Below are 16,660 nucleotides of genomic sequence, written 5' to 3'. Positions count from 1 at the left end.
CGGCCTGAAAAAAGAAACAAGGACCAGGGGTCACAAATGGAGATTACATAAAGGGGCATTCAGAACAGAAAATAGGAGGCACTTTTTTACACAGAGAATTGTGGGAGTCTGGAACCAACTCCCAAGTAATGTTGTTGAAGCCAACACCCTCGGAATCCTTCAAGAAGCTGCTTGATATTCTGGGATCAATAAGCTACTAACAACCAAACGAGCAAGATGGGCTGAATGGCCTCTTCTCAGCAGAAGTGGGCCAAATCTGGCACTCTTAAAAGTACAGTGTGACACAGTGCCTATACTTCATTAGCATTCCAAACAACTGATTTCAATCTAAACACATAACCCAAAACTCTACAGGACCCCTGTAGTTAATGTCACTTCTGCCATTGCTTGTTACTGCTCTGCATGCTGTGAAAGAGGCCAAATCTGTTGGCTCAAACCAGAAGTGATTTGAACTTCAAAATAAATATGTCTAAAGCTGACAGTTGTGTTCCTGTCAGCACCCCCAAAGGCCTACATGGATTAGAGAATATATAAAGTAACATAAAGTTATGTAATTCTGTCTGCTGCTGTCTTCATGTGCAGCAGGGGATTAGGTCAACAGCCAAGACCTGAGGCCAATCCACTGGCTTCAGGGGTCAACAGCCTTCACTTGTCAAACAGCTTCCTTCTTAGCATGGCACCAGCTTCTTGTAAGTGGCCCCCAAAAAATGACATCATAAAGATTGTTACTGGAACTTGTAAAGGGATTTATGCTCTGACTCAGTAAGTCATTCTCCTAAACATTGCAGCTGACGCTGAAATAATTTTTCAATGACCTACATTTTTTCATGAGTAAGACCTAAATGGGACCTAAATGTTAAAGAATAGTTGCTCCATATTAGACAGATAAGTACTGTATTATTGTATACAGAGCTGGGTTTGTTTCACAGGTCTAATGTGTTCTGGATATATACAGTGGGTAACATTACTCTTTTTGGCATTCTTCACTAATAATGGGGCACATACATAGGAGGCTGTGTGGTCCAGTGGTTAAAGAAAAGGGCTTGTAAGCAGAAGGTGCCCGGTTCAAATCCCACCTCAGACACTGACTTATTGTGTGACCCTGAGCAAGTCACTTAACCTCCTTGTGCTCTGTCTTTCGGGTGAGACGTAATTGTAAGTGACTCTGCAGCTGATGCATAGTTCACACACCCTAGTCTCTGTAAGTCGCCTTGGATAAAGGCGTCTGCTAAGTAAATAAATATTCTGCTAAGTAAATAAATAATATACATGTGTGTGCATGAGTAAATAAAAAATGAAATAAAAAAGAAAGCTACAATCACTGTGAATACAGGCTTCTGCATTCCACAGTCCTTGAAGGTCAAGGACGCCCTGACCAAAGTACATTTTTAATATCAAAAGACTGTTTTGTGAAGCCCTATTATACTCCTTTTTTAATAGATGAATGGCAATTCTGTTTCAATCTGCATGGTCTCTATTGTACTGGTATATAATTGTAGTTGTAAGTTCTCCTGTAAATCATTTCTCTAATAGAGCTATCCGGTATTACTGTACCCTGCTGATCTTAGCTTCGCTGACTGTATCAAGTTGCAGGAGTGTAATGTTCCCCAGGAAAGAGGAACTGATACTGCTTTTAATTTTTTACATTGTATTTTCTGTCCTGACACAGCATTGCTTAGTACAATAGCTCTGTTATTTAGCCTTTATTATTAAATGCCTTTTATGGTAGGAAATCCAAGTGTGTAAATACAATACCATTGTACCAAGGCATGATGTTTCTTTTTATTTCCTATTCTATTCAGAAAATTACCCTGGTAAAAATTGATTGGTAATATATCAGAAAAAAATGGGTAGGTGGATGATAAAAATAGGGGAATGTAGTGGAAAAAGTGAAAGATATCCAACCTCCTGTGTTAAGTAATGAAAAATACTGTTGAGGCTAGTGCTACAAATCTTTATTGTATATATCTTGTGGTCATCGTTGCTATGGGTCCACAGGGAAAAAATGGTTTGGTCTGTAGTAACGAAAGCACAGTCATTTAAATTCCTCTTTCTCTGTCAGTGACGCCTGTGAAGGAGGTAAGATGTTTTTCCAATGAGCTCTGTTGTTCTTTTGTAAAAATATTATTTTGTAATAATGTCTAGTTTAAATGTGATTATAAATTTGATGTATATTGTAATATTGGATGGAAAATGTTTATTGATTATTTTTTATTAATGTAATTAGATTTATTTGATTGGGGAAGATTCAATTATGCCAAAGGTTTATATATAAAATTAATACATGTTATATAGATTTCCATTACATGAGAGTAGGTGCTAAAACTTCATGCTGATATTGGACCCAGCTCTCACCAGGATAAGCACCAACTAAGACATAAGAACATAAGAACATAAGAACATAAGAAAGTTTACAAACGAGAGGAGGCCATTCTGCCCATCTTGCTCATTTGGTTGCTAGTAGCTTATTGATCCCAGAATCTCGTCAAGCAGCTTCTTGAAGGATCCCAGGGTGTCAGCTTCAACAACATTACTGGGGAGTTGTTTCCAGACCCTCACAACGGACTTTGTTTACTGTAAACGAATGTGATCCATCTGTTTCCTTCCATCTGATGATGTAACTATCCTTCTGCCTGGTGTTGATGGCTGAAGTGTAATGCTGGCTCCAGGGATCAACCACAGTGCGGTTCCCCTAGCGCATCATCATGACAACCATCTGGACTGAGCTGAGTAGGGTACTTCTCTGGAGTCTTCAAGTGGACCTGGCATCCCAGCTCCAGCCCAGCTTACTTATCTTCCTTTACATCAACGTTTTTTTAATTAATGTGCTTGAGGTCCCCAACCAGAATCTTTTCGTCTCAACCACAGCCAGCTGCTGCTCCTCTCTGCTGCTTCAGATAAGTTCTTCCCTATGCATCGCAACTCTTGACCACTGAATCTGATGTCTCTGAGAAACCAGGTTGGGGAGTGTGACACAAAACCTCGACAACCCACCTCCACTGGGTAAACCTGTTCCACTTCAGCAACCGCTCCACCGAAGTTTCTTCCTTTTGTACGCCTCATCCACAGCATCCTCCCATGGCACTGTTAACTCTACCAGGCGAACAAGGTGTGCTGATCCACACCACAAGACCATATCAGGTCAAAGGGTAGAGGTGGCAATCTCAGGTGGGAAAATAAGACATTGTCCAACATCTGCAAGCATTTTCCAGTCTCTAGCAGCTTCCAGTTGTCCTAGACGAGTTTTGGTTTTAATACTTGTAACAGGGCGAGCAGCCCTGTACATTGTTTTGTTTATTTTTAGAACGGAGTCCCCTCTGCCCCTGTGCAGATTGTTTTGTGTTTGTTTATTTTTATGTCGGCGAAGCGCCGTATGTTTTGTTATTGTTGTATTTTAATGATGGCGTAGCCGATTGTTTTGTTTAGCGTGGATGGGTAGCCCCATCCACAACACAATTAAAAAACTTGTGCAGAAGGTGGTCGTCTCCCGAATTAATTAAGTGATTAATTTTGTTGCTAATCGGGAGATGGTCACCTGAATATAAAAAGCCTGCAGCTCTCCAGCTCGAGGTGTGGGGGTTAGAGAGACGGCGATAGAACACGAAAACGAAACTAAAAAGAAAACGTACAGGATCAGAAGGCTACTGCCCAGCCTGACCTGGATTATTTATTGTTTATTTTGTGTTCGTGATTATTTTTGTTTACTGTTTTATTTTCGCTCTGTGAGCAAGTGTTTTTGTTGGAATATTTTATTTATTTTTGTTAATAAAAACGGCGCGAGCACCTTTAACTGCAGTCCCGGGTGTCAGTTATCCTTCCTGCATCTGGCCTGACGTCAGACCACTCATCCACCCTGTCATATGTGGTGTCATCGTGGGATCAACCACAGCCATCCGACTCAGGCCAGAGGAGAAGAGGGTACTGCAGTTTTTTTTCATTATTCTTTTTTTTTTATTATTATTACTTGCGAAGAGGAGGAAGGATGGGAAGGAAGAGCTGCAGAAAGCAGCAAAAGCGGCGGCAACAACTTCCACCAGGGGATGTCGGCCCTAGCTATGTGGTAGACGAGTGGTGCCCTGGTTGTGGGGAGTTTGGGCACACCGTGGCCATCTGCCCCACCCAATACCAGGGAGAGGAGTGGGCTGCCCAAGTGAGCCAGGACCAGGTACCCCGGGGGAGACCCCAGAAGCGGGAGCTACCAGCCGCAGCCACAAAGCGGGAGAGCAGCTGGGATGCCATCATCCGGGTGGTCATGCAGGACTGCTGGTGCCCCATCTGCAGTGAGCAGGGGCATTCCCCACTCAACTGCCCCCTCCTATCAGAGGGGTGCCTGCTGCGCCCATTCCCACCAGCAGAGAGAGAGTGTCTGCTGGTCCCGCCTCCACCCACAGCAGAGAAGGTAAGAGCAGAGCAGCAGGAGTTGCCTTTGCCTCCACCGCCACCAGCAGAGGTGGAGTGTCTGCTGGTCCCATCTCCACTACCTCTGACGACAGGAGCAGAGCAGCAGGAGTTGCCTCTGTCTCCACCACCACCAGCAGAGGGAACATGCCTGCTGGTTTCCCCGCTGCAGCCAGAAGGGGAGGAGCCCCTGCCGCCTTCGCAGCCAGAAGGGGAGGAGCCCCTGCCGCCTTCGCAGCCAGAAGGGGAGGAGCCCCTGCCGCCTTCGCAGCCTGAAGGGGAGGAGCCCCTGCCGCCTTCGCAGCCAGAAGGGGACGAGCCGCCTTCGCAGCCAGAAGGGGAGAAGCCGCCTTCGCAGCATGAAGGGGAGGAGCCCCTGCCGCCTTCGCAGCCTGAAGGGGAGGAGCCCCTGCCGCCTTCGCAGCCTGAAGGGGAGGAGCCCCTGCCGCCTTGGCCGCCAGAAGGGGAGGAGGCCCTGCCGCCTTTGCAGCCAGAAGGGGAGGAGCCCCTGCCGCCTTCGCAGCCTGAAGGGGAGGAGCCCCTGCCGCCTTCGCAGCCTGAAGGGGAGGAGCCCCTGCCGCCTTCACAGCCTGAAGGGGAGGAGCCCCTGCCGCCTTGGCCGCCAGAAGGGGAGGAGGCCCTGCCGCCTTTGCAGCCAGAAGGGGAGGAGCCCCTGTCGCCTTTGCAGCCAGAAGGGGAGGAGCCCCTGCCACCTTTGCAACCAGAAGGGGAGGAGCCCCTGCCGCCTTTGCTGCCAGAAGGGGAGGAGGCCCTGCCGCCTTCGCAGCCAGAAGGGGAGGAGGCCCTGCCGCCTTCGCCAGGAGCAGAGCATCCACCATCATCACCACCTGAGGGAGAGGAGCAGGAGCTGCCTCTGCCTCCACCATCACCGCCCAGGGATGCCAGCCTCGCACCGCCCAAGGATGCCAGCCCCGCACCGCCCAAGGATGCCAGCCTCGCACCGCCCAAGGATGCCAGTCACGCACAGCCCAAGGATGCCAGCCTCGCACCGCCCAAGGATGCCAGCCTCGCACCGCCCAGGGATGCCACGCCCGCTCCGCTCATGGATGCCACGCCTGGATCGCATGGGGCTGCCTGGTGCTGCCTGGTGCTCCGCATCGCCTGTGGCTGCCTGGTGCTCCGCATCGCCTGTGGCTGCCTGTTGCTCCGCATCGCCTGGAGCTGCCTGTTGCTCCGCATCGCCTGGGGCTGCCTGTTGCTCCGCATCGCCTGGGGCTGCCTTTTGTTCCCCACAGGATACAGGGTACGAGAGAGTGGAGCTCCCGCTGCCGCCTCCATAGCCAGGGGCTCCCCTCCCGAGTTCGCCTCCCGAGGGTCCGCTGCTGCTGCCGTCGCCTCCCGAGGGTCCGCTGCTGCTGCCGTCGCCTCCCGAGGGTCCGCTGCTGCTGCCGTCGCCTCCCGAGGGTCCGCTGCTGCTGCCGTCGCCTGGGGTTGTCCAGGATCCTGCTTCGCCTGGGGTCGCCAGGGATCCTGCTTCGCCTGGGGTCGCCAGGGATCCTGCTTCGCCTGGGGTCGTCGAGGGTCCTGCTTCGCCTGGGGTCGTCGAGGGTCCTGCTTCGCCTGGTGTCGTCGAGGGTCCTGCTTCGCCTGGGGTCGTCGAGGGTCCTGCTTCGCCTGGGGTCGCCAGGGATCCTGCTTCGCCTGGGGTCACTACACTATGGCCGGAGCCCCACGGAGGGGAACTGCCGGCCATGAAGAAGGGGGGGGAGGTCAGGAGACCAGCTCCCCCAGCCGCACTTTCGCGGCAGGAGATTGTGTGGTCGGAGCCCCACGGAGGGGAACTGCTGGCTATGAAGAGGAGGGGGAAGGTCAGGAGACCAGCTCCCCCAGCCGCACTTTCGCGGCAGGATAGAGTGTGGCGGGAGCCCCGGAAGAGGGAGCTGCCGGCCATGAAGAATTGGGGGGTGCCAGAGATTCCACCATGGCCAACCCCCAGAAGCAACTTGCTTCCCCCTCTTCCGGGACTTTGAGACTGAGGGGGGAGGTGGCCATTGGGGCCATGTGTGCATTGCACAAGGCGGGGGATATGTAACAGGGCGAGCAGCCCTGTACATTGTTTTGTTTATTTTTAGAACGGAGTCCCCTCTGCCCCTGTGCAGATTGTTTTGTGTTTGTTTATTTTTATGTCGGCGAAGCGCCGTATGTTTTGTTATTGCGTTGTGTTTTAATGACGGCGTAGCCGATTGTAGCCCCATCCACAACACAATTAAAAAACTCGTGCAGAAGGTGGCCGTCTCCCGAATTAATTAAGTGATTCATTTTGTTGCTAATCGGGAGATGGTCACCTGAATATAAAAAGCCTGCAGCTCTCCAGCTCGAGGTGTGGGGGTTAGAGAGATGGCGATAGAACACAAAAACGAAACTAAAAAGAAAACGTACAGGATCAGTGGAGGCTACTGCCCAGCCTGACCTGTTTTATTAATTGTTTATTTTGTGTTCGTGATTATTTTTGTTTACTGTTTTATTTTCGCTCTGTGAGCAAGTGTTTTTGTTTGAATATTTTATTTATTTTTGTTAATAAAAACGGCGCGAGCGCCTTTAACTGCAATCCCGGGTGTCAGTTATCCTTCCTGCATCTGGCCTGACGTCAGACCACTCGTCCACCCTGTCACAATACTTTTTCTTGGAGGTTGCTCCCCTGGATAGAGGAATGTTGTTCTTTGTGTGTCATATATTGCTGGCATTGGTGGCAACATTATTATTATTATTATTTGTTTATTTAGCAGACGCTATGCATCAGCTGCAGAGTCACTTACAATTACGTCTCACCCGAAAGACAGAGCCCAAGGAGGTTAAGTGACTTGCTCAGGGTCACACAATGAGTCAGTGGCTGAGGTGGGATTTGAACCGGGGACCTCCTGGTTAAAAGCCCTTTTCTTTAACCACTGGACCACACAGCCTCCTCTGGACCACACAGAAGACAAGCACAGCATGTTGGTCATGCTGTGCTTGTCTTCCAATGCTAAGGCAAAACATTGCAGCACCTGGTCATGACGTCAAGTAAATCGTCCTTGGCTGAGACCCACCTTACATCCTATCAAAATGTGTCTTAATGTAGCTGGCGATGAGCACAAAGGACACCATGAATCCTCTCCTACCCATAAATTAAGGTTCTGTGGTGATGGGAGAACATCATACAGTATGTTGACCTGATGAGGAAACTGATCCTGCTCTGTTCCATTGTCCATATATCTTGCCTTGTTCCACACTCTCCAATGTCTTTACACACTTCATCCTCGCCTCTTGCTTTTGCACCTCGTTGACTACCATCTTCCTCCATTGAGCTGGGGCTGCATTGTGCCATGTAGGAGGAACTGAACTGAGACCAAGGACTCCTCTTCCATGCTGTACTTGCCCCATGATATCACTGATACGAAGTGCAGCATTTGCATCTTCACAGCTTCCTTTGCCGTAAAGGGCAATAGGAACAACAATTGGAAGATATATAAAGTGATATTTAGGGATGAATTGCATTGGAATCTTGTTTAAATGTTATATTTTTATTTTCTGTTTGGCACTAACCACGTGTGTGTGGATAATGCATCTGAATGATGGCTATGTGGATGTAGCGTGTGCGTTGTGTGGGAGGCCTAGCACATGTGCACGGGCCGCTGTTTCATTTCTTTATTTTAATATTATTTTTGTGTGAAAGGTGATTGGTTTCCTCTCTGATTTACGTAGGTGGCTGTGTGGTGAGAGGTGACTACTCATTCCTTTCATGTTTTATGTTCACAACGTAGGCAAAATAAAGGAACACCGGGAACCCAAGACTAGTCTTTATTTAAAAAATACACAACGCAAAGTTAATCCATTCCAGGAGTGACAACCAGCCCATTACAACCGATGCAGTGCAGTCACAACCCGCCACACCTATGAGCTCATTTGTTACACATCTGAAAAACTGAACAGTTCTCCCACATTATAAACATGTGGTTGAAAGCCATGAGGAAAGTATGTGTTCTGCTTAAAAATTTAAGAACACACATAAGCCACATAAGCAGTGTCTCATTAGGAATGGGAAGAACTGTAAGCCTTATGTTTCCATACTGTATATTTAAATCATTTTTAAACTTCTGGTATAGTGTAATACTCTAACAGTTTATTTCAATTAAACACATAAACCAGCCCCTAGAATATTACAGGAATCTATCAAGGATAGGGAGGACAGCAACAACCAACTACATACAGAGATCGCCGAGAACAGTTCATCAAACAATGGAAAATGAGTTCTGCATCAAGTGGGCGGATGCAGGCAGTATAAAGGTACTATTGTGTGGTCTGTAGGGAAAGCATTACTGATCTTTTCTGGGGTGTCACAATGGCTCTGGTGCTCCAGCGGGTCAGGGAGGCAAAATCAGCAGGAATTGTTTCTCCTCAAAACAACGACGGTTAACAATCGTGCCATGATTTATTAAATGTCTTTTGATCAAGGCTAAAATTACAATTTTGAGTAACCCTAAATGAAAATATACAATACAGAAAAATTTCATCCAGCTTTGATGGGTATCTGGACATGCTTGAGAGACCTTTCTTGACTGACATTTTGTTCAAAAAGTGAATACATTCCATGAGAACCCACCCCCCTCCCCCAAGGTAATGGTAAAAGGTCAAGATTCCATATGAGGGTGAGTCAATTGCAGTATAATTGGCTGCATCAAAGAAACTGTCTATACACTGTCAGTTCGGTGAAGTCTTAAATTGTGCCTTTAAAGACAGGCTAGTGTGCGAGTTTCATAATGAAATTATATGCAAACCACCCCTTGCTGTTGAAGATACCTTACTTCTGTTTAAATTGCTGTTCTCAATGGGACGATAAAACTGTGGCTAGTTATGTGGCTGAATTGAGCGGATGTTAACATGAATGAAAAGTATGTGAAGTCAAATCTCAAGTGAATTAAGGTTTGCTGTTGCTGATTGGTTTGTAAATTTAATTTCTTGAAGCATGTATGTTTGCACAGCTACAATTTTGTTTTTATTATTATTATTTCTAATAAATGCTCATGCTTCTAGAAACTGCAGTATATCATTCTAAAAGTTGAAGAAATATTATAGTATCTAATTAAATTACAGTGACTGCATTGTGAAGCATGCAAAATAATTTAACAATAAATTCAGTGAAGCATGGAAAAACCCTTGGTTAACCAGTAACCAACGGAGCTGATTTAAAAGAAAACCACACACAGTACATTTTCAGAATATTACATTTCTTACCAGTTTAATATCTTTTTAATATTCTCTTTCTACTTAGATCATTGTTTATTTATTAAACCTCTAATGACCCTTGTCGCGATTCTGAAACAACTCCTGAAACCCGTTTCAGAAATCCCCCGTATTCCTCACTGTAACAGGGGAGATCCGTGCTGACTTTCTGGCGCATGCATGGTACTGCAGGAAGGGGGCAGCAGCCTCGTAGATCCGTCTGTCAGTCATGGCAGTGACACAGAGAGGTGGGGAAGAGGGTGTGTTGGCTTTCCCTCTCTCTGAGTGGCTGAGAGGCGGGCCTTGGGGGATTGCTGGCCCTATAAGATAACACTCTGTTGTTCCCTCAGCCTGCCCCTCTAAGACAAAATGACCAGTTGGCGGAATCGCTGCTGCTGGAACAAGCACGGACGAAAAAGAACGAGCACAACAACAAATTAATTAAAACGAAAAAGAAAAGGAATTTTGTGTAGCAGGGAAAAACTTGGGCAGAACCCCGAACAGTATAAGTAGATTGAGGGAACGGGTGAGCGTAGGACAGAGACCCGGGCCATGCGGATAGCGACGGTCAGGGTAAAGCTGCGGAGTGCAGCACCTTTATTTTTTAGTTTTATTACTGTGTTTTATTTTCCCTTTTTCTTTCGCCTTTTGTTTTTCATTATTCTTTTGAGCACCTGTGAGTACGAAAGCATTGGACTGTACCTGTATTGGTATTACTGTGGACTTGACTACCGTTGTCGGTATTCAGGCCACAGACAACAGAGCCCTTTGCGGGCTACAGAGAAAATAAAGCCAAAAAGAAAATAATAAAACTGGGCACCAGTGCAGTGTTGCAAATAAACCTTCTGTCTCCCATGTGTGTCAGTGAACTGCCCACCACCCTTCCGCACATGGTGTTAGTAGTGGGATTCACTGGCACTGCCCACACAAAGCAGTGCAAGAGAAGAGAGTCAGAATGGACCCACAGCAATTCGCCATTATGATGGACCTCCTGCACCAAACCCTAACTGAGGTACTGCAGGGGCGTGTAAGAGCTGCCGCGCCCGACCCAATGCTAGAGCGGCCAACAAAAATGATGGCAGATGATCGGCCGGGCGCATACCTGGAGGTATTTGAGGCTATGGTGATCTCTGCCGGGTGGGCTGGAGAGCAGTAGGCTAGCTAACTCCTGACACAGCTGACGGGGAGGCGCAGGCGGCCACGAGGACCCTGGATTCCACTGCAAGGCTGGACTACCCCATGCTGAAAGCTGCCATCCCCAACCGCGTACGGGTGACTCCGGAGGGTTATTGCCGCAAATTCCGGGAGGAGAGCTTAGCCGTGGAGGAACACGGCAGGGCCATCGTGCTAAGAATGAGGGCTGGCAATGGAGGGTCTGAGAAGTTTCAGGTGGGGGCGATTGGTGAAGAGCCTGGGGGGGAGGCCGCGGAGTCAGCGCAGGGGTCTGGCTCGGCTGCCTCCGCTCAGGACCGACCTGATCCCGATCTAGAAGCCATGGGAGCTGATTTTTTAGCTTGTTCCCGTGACTTCCGACTCAAGCAAGGGTGTGACGACGTGCTGGGCAGGCTCTTTGACCAAGCAGTGGTGGTTAATGGTTGGGTGGTCGAGCCCAGACACGCCGCCGCGTACCCTCACTTTGAAATTAATCGAGATCTCTTATATCGTGTTGAGAAATTACCACAGACTGGGGAAGTGCGTCACCAATTGCTCATTCCTCAGCCCTTTAAGGAGGATTTGCTGCAGCTATTCCCCTGTCTGGTCATTTGGGAAGGGACAAGACCAAAGCTAGGCTTGTGACACGGTTCTATTGACTGGGGCTGGATGGTGACGTCAGGTGTTTTAGCGAACGCTGTGGGGAGTGTCAGAAGGCTAGCCCTAGAGCCGTCCCAGTAGCCCCATTGGTGCTGTTGCCAATAGTGGAAGCTCCGTTTGAGTGTATTGCAATGGATATAGTTGGACCGCTAGAGCAGAGTGCAGCAGGATACACACACCTATTGGTCATTTTGGATTACGCTACGCATTATCCAGAGGCCATACCCCTCGATCTGCGTCTGCTAAATCAGTTGCCAATGAGCTAGTGAAGGTTTTCTCTCGGGTGGGGATCCTCAAAGAAATACTGACCGACCAAGGCACCAACTTTATGTCCCGGGCTATTCCGCGGAACATGTAAACTTTTGGGGATTAAGACCATTAGAACCTCGGTGTTTTAATAAGACCCTCAAAAACATGTTGCGCAGATTTATTGACAGTGACATGCGCTACTGGGATCAGCTGATTCCTCCCCTTCTCTTTGCTATCAGAGAGGTACCTCAGGCTTCTACAGGGTTTTCACCATTCGAGCTACTGTATGGGTGGAGACCCCGGGGTGTGCTCAGTCTGGTCAGAGAGATGTGGGAGGAACAGCAGAATAATTCGACCAATACTGTCCGGTATGTGTTGGACCTGCGCAAACATCTTGAGTCTGTGGGAAATTGGGCGCATGACAATTTGCAGCAGGCTCAATGCAGACAGGAGATCCAATATAACAGGGGGGCCTGGTTACGCACGTTTCAGCCGGGGGATAAAGTGCTTCTATTGTTACCCAGCTCTGATTCTAAACTTCTGCCGAAGTGGTAAGGACCTTATGAGGTTACACGCCGGATTGGGACGGTGGATTATGTGATCTGCCAGCTGGAGCGACGGAGAGAAAAGCACATTTATCATGTAAACCTCTTGAAGCCCTGGTTGCAACAGGAGGCTTTGTTAGTGGCGTAAGCAGATGACATCACAGCCCTGGGACCTGATCCTTCTGTGTTGGCGAAACAGGGGTCGGTACAGATTGCAGATAATCTGACACAAACACAGAAATGTCAGGCTCGGGGGCAGACTCGATTGGCCCACCATCAAATTGAGATTGATCCGGGGGCGCCAGTTCGCCAGAGGCCTTACCGCATACCTGAGAGCAAAAGGCAGGTAGTAAAGGCAGAGATTGATGAGATGCTCAGACTGGGGGTAATAGAGGAGTCCCATAGTGACTGGAACAGTCCAATTGTTTTAGTGGATAAGCCGGACAGGTCAGCTCGATTTTTTAAAATTATTATTATTATTTATTTCTTAGCAGACACCCTTATCCAGGGCGACTTACAATTGTTAAAAATGCTTGCGACCTTAACTCAGTCTGTGAAACTAAACCCCAGGTGCAGTACCGTGATTGACAGCACTATCTCCAGTGGAGACTCCAGAAGTTGATGTAGCAGCGAATGAAATTGTAACTCTTTTAGATATTTACAGCCAAGATATTAGTTAGTATATATTTAGTTTATATGCATTATATACACTTTAAAACATAAGCATAAAAGATCTATATTCGTAATACTAATATATTGTGTACGATAACATATTACAAACAATATCATGTGCATGATAATTAATATTACCAAATGTTTGATGGTTTGTTTTCGAACACAAAAATCACATAATAAATTGCTCACAAACAGTTATGGATTTGCAGCATTTGACTGACCATTTATGTTCAGAACCCTCCTTCTGTGTGAACTGTGATGCACAATACATACAGTATAGTTGTGAATACACTAGAGTAGCTGCATTTGAACAAAAGTAAATGCAGCACTGATTTACCCCAGCATTTTGTTCACATGTTGAAATCCCTAGTAAACGGAGTTACAAGTATCTGGGATTCATGATTATTAGGCTATTATCTTGTTTATATTAAGTGATGTATGGAAAATGTGCCATTCTCCTCCTAATGATGCCATTTGAATCAATGTACATTTTTAAACAAGGTATAAATATGAATACATTTATGAATATATTCATGTTGTTATTAATACTCAATCAGATAGCTAGCCTAATATAAACATAACTAAAGTATTTAAACATTAAACATAACTAAAGTGCAGGTTTCACAGCAGTGACAGTGTAGTTCCACATCCTGCCGGCAACCAACCCAGTCGAACTTGTCCCGGAGGCGCCGCAGGGTCTTGTTGACGCCAAAGTGTCATACTCCAGCCGCCCCATGCACACTGCAGAACACGGCAGCGCGCAGAGCCTTGAAGACCAAGAGCTGCCACCGAGTTAGACCCTGAGCCGGTTCCTTCCAGGCTCGGTAAAGCAGTCCACCCCGTACTACGAAGCTGCTCCATTGCGAATGGAGCACTTTTACCTCCGGGGCAGACACCGACACCTGGTCCCAGACTGGCCGCTGCTAGGAGGTTACCCAGCCCCACACTTCTCCCAGCACTGGTTCGGAGACCTGCACACGTTCCAGCTCCACTTTGGTGAGAGAGAGGACCATGTCAGCCCCAGCAGCAGCCCCAGCCCTTACCAGCTCTGTCACACTCCGTTGCTCCTCCTTGTCTTCCAGCCGGCTACAGGGGCAGCAGTCTTCTCCCTCACACAGCCAGCGGGAAAGGGCATCCGCATTGGAGTGGAGGTGGCCAGCACGATGCTCGATGATGAAGTGGTAGCCCTGCAGTACCTCGATCCAGCGAGCCATCTGCCTCTCCGGTTCTTGGAAGTGGAGAAGCCACGTGAGGGACGCGTGATCGATCCGCAGCTTGAAGGAGCGGCCGTAAAGGTATGGGTGGAAGTGGCAGACCACCTGCACCACTGCCAGAAGCTTTCTCTGCGTCACACAGTAGTTGCGTTTCGGTCGGCTGAGCACTTTACTGTAGTACGCTACCACTCTTTCTCCATCAGGTCCCTCCTGTGACAGCACTGCTCCCACTCCCACGTTGCTCACGTCAGTGTCCAAGATGAAAGGTTGCCCGGGGTTGGGGTTGGCGAGGACAGGAGCCAGGGCCAGGGTCTCACGGAGCTCGATGAAGGCGGACTCACAGGCTGGAGTCCAGTCGAACTGGCGAAGTCCTGAACAAAGCAACAGTAATAGGAGGCCTAGCCAAGGATACTGCGTAGCTCTGTGATGTTGGTCAGTACTGGCCACTGCTGCACGGTTGACACCTTGCTTGGGTCAATGGCCACACCGCTTGGTCCCACCACGTGCCCTAAGAACTTGGCTTCACGCTGCAGTAGGTCACATTTTTTCAGGCTCAGTTTCAACCCAGCACTACGTACACAGTCCATGACCTGGCGCAAGTTCCTCAGGGCACTGTCGAAACTGGGACCAACAGGTCATCTAGGTACAGCACACACTCGGAATGGGGTACAGCAGCTGACACCCACTCCATGAGGCGGTCAAATGTGGCTGGCGTATTGCAGAGACCAAAAGGCATGACCACAAGACTGCCTGGCCTCCTGTGTGAGCCCTGCCCAAAAGTGTGAGGTATTACTTACTAATCTTTCTATGAGTCTGACCTTTATTATCATGATTTTCAATGATTCCACTTAACCCCATGCATCTATCTAAATAATACTGGATAATAGCTTATTAACCCTTAGCAGTGCATTTATTCAGCGTGTCTCAGGCGTGTCAGCTCCAATTTATTTTTACATGCGCAGTTTATTTTAGACGCACTGTTTAAAAGTATTTTTTTCACAGTAAAGCAGGTTTAAAAGGCACTGCATATCAACAGGACACTCAGTACTGCATCTCCAGCCCCGCCCCACCCCTTGTTCGCTGTATTTTTCACATACATCTACATAGTAGTGCATACCGATAAATCATCTCCTCATCACTCGTTTTATCACCAAACTCCTTAATAATGCTATCCAAGTCACTATTTTATTACTATAATATCTAAAAAAAAAAGTCTGCAAATGTTTGTGATATTCTTTGAGTGCTGGATGCAGAAGCAGCTATCTTGTTTGTTTATGTCCATGTTATCTATGTGGTGGCGGGGCTATCTGTATTCATGAGATACGCCCCTTTTTTTCGGCTTCTATCGGCTCCTAATGGTCTCACTCGACCATTTAATGGTTTTCTCGGCTTTTTCCGGAGAAAAAACGACTAGAGACCTGTTTTTTCTTTTTGATGATGTCGGACAGGGTCCAACATTGGACCGGAAAGGGAAAATTGCAATGTCGGATCAGGTCCGACATAGGACCGCAAAAGGTTAAGACATTTTAAACAACCATTTGAAATACAACATAAAAAACAGGATAGTTATAATTATTTTGCTTGCAAATAAACCCATTGAAACCCAGGACCACTATCTTTACTCCATTAGTGATTTTCAAACCTCTCCTGCTTGCCATAACCTCTCTGGAGCCCTGCTCTAATTACATAATGTAACACAATTTTTGTTCCTGGGTAGTAAGTGTTATTTCCTAATTGCTTATGCCTCAAAAGTATAGAAAATGGCTATTATTCCCCATAAACTTTGCTTTTGTGACCAGGACAGTGATATTTTGAAATGTACCTATTTCCAATGAGAAAACGGGCGAATTTGTGTCTTTTTGTTCACATAAAGTCAGAAAAAAACAACATATGAATCCAAATTAACATGTATTTATACTAAAGTAATACAAAAATGACTACAAAAGATTTAGAAGTGAGTAGTTTTTCGAGATTTACGATTATATTGTAAATCACTTTCACGAATCAGCCCCCAAATGTAGTCTTCCATCATGTTCTCGTTATACTGTCCTTGGTAGTGGCGTTCAAAGTCCAGTATATCCTGGTGGAAGCGCTCGCCTTGCTCCTCCGAGTACGCTCCCATATTCTCCTTGAATTTATCAAGATGAGCATCAAGGATATGGACTTTGAGGGACATCCTACAGCCCACTGTGCCGTAGTTCTTCACCAGAGTCTCAACCAGCTCCACATAGTTTTCAGCCTTGTGATTGCCCAGGAAGCCCCGAACCACTGCAACAAAGCTGTTCTAAGCCGCTTTCTCCTTACTAGTGAGCTTCTTGGGGAATTCATTGCACTCCAGGATCTTCTTTATCTGTGGTCCGACGAAGACACCGGCTTTGACCTTTGCCTCAGACAGCTTAGGGAAGAAGTCTTGAAGGTACTTGAAGGCTGCCGACTCCTTATCTAGAGCTCTGACAAATTGTTTCATAAGGCCCAATTTGATGTGCAGTGGTGGCATCAGCACCTTCCGGGGGTCCACCAGTGGCTCCCACTTGACGTTGTTCCTCC

Source organism: Acipenser ruthenus, chromosome 4, assembly GCF_902713425.1.
Source record: "Acipenser ruthenus chromosome 4, fAciRut3.2 maternal haplotype, whole genome shotgun sequence".
NCBI classification, from domain to species: domain Eukaryota; kingdom Metazoa; phylum Chordata; class Actinopteri; order Acipenseriformes; family Acipenseridae; genus Acipenser; species Acipenser ruthenus.
This window is presented reverse-complemented; position numbering follows the sequence as displayed.